The sequence below is a fragment of the Halyomorpha halys genome, unplaced genomic scaffold, assembly GCF_000696795.3.
Source record: "Halyomorpha halys isolate HHAL.00 unplaced genomic scaffold, Hhal_1.1 Scaffold2020.1, whole genome shotgun sequence".
NCBI classification, from domain to species: domain Eukaryota; kingdom Metazoa; phylum Arthropoda; class Insecta; order Hemiptera; family Pentatomidae; genus Halyomorpha; species Halyomorpha halys.
In genome coordinates, this window is record NW_027109251.1 from 60,619 (window position 1) to 64,158 (window position 3,540).

Consider the following 3,540-nt stretch of genomic DNA (forward strand, 5'->3'; position numbering starts at 1 on the left):
TTGTAAAGCAGTCCCGGGTGCCAGACTCGATCAAAAGCCTGCTCTATATCGAAAAAGACTCCCGAGCAGTACATTCCGCGCTCCAAAGAAGACGAGACAACATCCACTACACGATGACATTGCTGGATAGTAGAGTGGGATGTTCGGAATCCAAACTGGTGATCTTAAATAAATATAAAAGTAATAAAAGTACAATAAGGCTTTAATAAGTAGGTATATTCAAGTTGCTAATTACAATTTTTTTCGAATTATTGGAAGATTATATGAAAAGACAAATTACTATATATAATATATGTTGCAATTGATTAGAAAAAAAAGTCATGATTTAATATCCAAAAATATTAATTTTCGATAACATTTAATTAAACGCCTATTTTTTTAAAAGCGTAGTAAACTACAAAAAATAAGTTATCTCTATTGCTAAGAACATTGTTAAGAGCTAGGGTATTTTGGTATAACATTTTGATGATGGGGTTGTTTGTGCGTATCTAGCTTGACCCACTAGCCCTTGGCCTGGTGTTTTGAATATTTCATAGCAGAGCTGTTCATATTTTATACAACTACCTTCCCCTTACATATTTTAGGCAGACCCACTAAGCCGTACGGATAAACTGGCATTTGTTGACCTCTTTATCCTCATTTGTTGTTAAGCACAATTAACGTAAACCCTAATCTTCCGTAAAAAATATAAAATATTAAAAATATGAAGTTCTTAGTGCTGTATTATCGATTATTGCAGATAATTCAAAATTCATAAACATTTATTTGATCATACACATCCTTTAGTATACGGTATGCTTTTACTAAATGTTAATTTTTAACTATTTTTTTTTTAAGGCGAAATATATATGGTCAGGATAGTAATTATGTAAATAATGAAATAATTTGTATTTTCTTTTAATTCCATTATTATTTTTTTCATATATAATTCATTTAAAACTTTGGGATAGTGATTCAAAAACATTTTATGATTTTCCCCATGATTCATATATGGGCGTATAAAAAATCACTAATCAGTCTCCATTTCGAAATAAAAGGTTAAAGTATATTGTAAAAATGTTAATTATTTTTCATAAGAGGTGAAGGAAATCTTCAAAATTATGCCCTATCATTGGTTTAGATGGAACATTAAGAGAGATAGGACATACCGAAAAAACTATCATTTAGAAATAATATATTAAGATTTCTATTTCATTTATTATTCCTATGGTATAGTAAAACACAACTGTAGTATTAATTAAATATATGACAAATACGACAGATATTTCTTTTTATAGTTATCCCGATTGAAAATATCATTTGAAATACATTCCAAAAGTACTACGAGAGGAAGATATGTTAAAACTATTTATAGTTAAATTCTCATATATCCAGTGTTTACTAACTCACCAACTACATACTAATTTTCTAGATACATTTATTGAAGGAAGATAGTCTGGATGGGGGTCAATAAAGGTTTCAAAATAGTAACAAAAAACTATTTATTGTTAACCAAGGTTACGCTTTGTGGTCAAGGTCAAGGTTTGTGGGGCTTCGTCAGGGCTGATAAGAATCACATTCTGATGTCAACTGAGGTTTCCTTTTATAGTTATGCCGATTGACAATAATATTTGAAATACATTCCAAAAGTACTTTGACGTTAACGCAGGTTTAACAATAAATAGTTCTTTTGTTACTATTTTGAAACCATTATTGACTGTGACACGGACCATCTTCCACCAATCTACTTCATACGGTCAACTATCTTCTTCCATTATAGATATATTTATGTTATTTCAATTTCTTGAGACAAGGTAATTATGTATTAAATAAATCAAAAAAATCGTATCCGTTTTTGTCTCAACATTTTATTTTCACCAGTTTTTTCACCATAATTTTACATAAACAAAAACAATTTGTACAAAAGAAAAATACTTGAGTCAATTTATATATCAGAGAACATCAATTACACAGTTAATTTTAAAACAGATACTAAGAATTTAAACCAACATTATGCAGAGATTTTAAGCAGAATAAATGGAGAAATTTGTTACTATTTACAATTAAATGTAATAATGGAATTTTGAGAATTAGAATAAATACCAAATTGAGACAAAAATCCAATTTAAAATAAAATAAATTAATTTTAAAACAAGGCTGACCTGTGTGAGTGGGAGGTTATAAATGGTTTGTTATATGGTAGTGAATTAATTGTTGATAAATATTAATAATTTTAAATTTTAAAAAATAGGTAACTAGACTTAAGCTTAGTAAGCTTATTAATAATAAATATGACTCTCTAATAACTGACTGTTTGAATAAGCTTTTAACTTATAATAAAGAAAATGACCTGGGTAGAATAGCCTGCAAAAGAAACTTTAAATTAATGTGAGGAAGAAATTATATTGAAGGTATGTTATATTATATAGTGAATAATGTTGTTGTTATAAGTGTTAAAAATGAAGATATTATATAAGCTGTTAAATATTTAGATGTCCTGGAGGATGGCTAGAATGGCCGAAACGTTGGACTGGTGAAAAATAAAGAGTTGAGACAAAAATGGATACGAATTTTTGATTTATTTAATAGATATATTTATGCTTCAATAACGGTTCTTCTTGTAGATTTTATTCTCAACCATCAAATCATTAACCTTAAAATATTGGTTATTGTTTACTCAAAACGAAATATACCGGAAAACGATAGTTTCCAGCAAAATAAAATAATAAAAAATAAAAGGAATAACAAAAAAAAAACCCACCCATGTTCTTGGTTGATATTTTGTTTCTTTTCTACTTGTACTCTATTCACATATTATAAACTTTAATTTCAATTATGTAATATGCCATTTACTTGATTTCGTAATTTCATTTCATTGAAAAGTTTAATTAAAATATGAATTGATCTCATTAAGAAATTTAAAAGAATTGTAGAGCAAGGATGAATAATAAGTAAACATTCAATCCTCATGTTAGCAAAGAAAGACTTTAAAATGAAGTTTTGTACCTCACATATATTATTATAACGTATAGTAACACATCAAACAGAACTATGTTTATACAACGTTAAGGACTTTTAAATGTTCTGTTAGAGGATTGCATGAACAAACGGTTCAGAAATCAAAGTTCCACTTCCAGTTGCCGACAGTTAAAGGAACAGTGACCTACAACCAGGGAAACCCAACCTCAACCCGAAGATTGAAGCCCAGGTTGCTGCAGGACATTCTGTTATAAATTCTATATTTATTAATTCATGAGTCATACTAACTCTATTTTATTTATTATTATTATTTATTTTTCTCTTCTCCTCTCGTCCCTTTTTCAAATTAACTTGTTTCTTTTTACAATTAGAGGGAAATTATTTGTTTTGTTAAATGTACAAACATTATTATTTGTTATTAATTTTAATTTTCTCTGTTATTAAGAAGCATTATTCTTATCTATTTATTTTCTTTTTTTTTCTTTTAATTATAACATTGTATAAAGTTATGTACGACGGGGTGTCTTATGTACGAGACTTTATCCTCCCCCCCCATAATCAACTGTTAAATATATATATATA

At 27.9% G+C, this 3,540-nt stretch overlaps 1 protein-coding gene across 1 annotated transcript in view; it reads right to left on the reverse strand.

The window, feature by feature from the left end:
- LOC106690989 (glutamate receptor 1) overlaps window positions 1–3,540 on the reverse strand; it is a gene marked incomplete at its 3' end in the record, with an annotated part of 112,417 nt that overhangs the window by 51,884 nt on the left and 56,993 nt on the right. The window lies entirely within an intron of this gene.